Here is a 547-nt window from a genome sequence, read left to right as displayed (position 1 = left end):
ACCCATTTCTCTGCAAGAAGTATTCCCACGCCCCCTACCCCGTCAGTGTTCCCTGCCCAGAAAATCTTATACCTGTGTTCTTTGCCTGTGAGGAACCTTGCAGAACCTCCTCTCCACCTTACTTTTTGGATGCAGCACAAATCTACATGTCTCCGCTCAAGCATCTCAACAATCTTACCAGACCTACCTTTCAGTGTGCTGACGTTGAGAGTGCCAATTCTGATGGTGTGGGAGGTGTGGGCCTGTGAGACCCTGGGATGGGGGACAGCAGTGTCCTGTACCTGAAAAGAAAGCTTGCATTTGGCAGAATTCATAAACAAACAATACCTACAGCCTGCATACACTACACCATCTTTATGCGCTACATGATCAATAAAACCCTAGGTAGGGGAGGGGATGGTATTAGGCCCTTAGAAGTGTTCGCAGGAGACAACCAAGGATGACAGAGGATAAGAACTTCCGGTACTGGTGGAGGGGGCGGAGTGGGCATACCGTGAGCCAGCGGGCGATGTTTACATGGTAAAGAAATAGATAGATAATAAAGAAC

General features: G+C 48.6%; 1 protein-coding gene across 1 annotated transcript in view; it reads right to left on the bottom strand.

The window, feature by feature from the left end:
• Positions 1-547, bottom strand: part of LOC106870773 (uncharacterized) — a 3,506-nt gene that overhangs the window by 1,509 nt on the left and 1,450 nt on the right. The gene's annotated exons all lie outside the window — the stretch shown is intronic.

The sequence above is a fragment of the Octopus bimaculoides genome, unplaced genomic scaffold (assembly GCF_001194135.2).
Source record: "Octopus bimaculoides isolate UCB-OBI-ISO-001 unplaced genomic scaffold, ASM119413v2 Scaffold_20527, whole genome shotgun sequence".
Lineage (NCBI taxonomy): Eukaryota > Metazoa > Mollusca > Cephalopoda > Octopoda > Octopodidae > Octopus > Octopus bimaculoides.
This window is presented reverse-complemented; position numbering and strand designations above follow the sequence as displayed.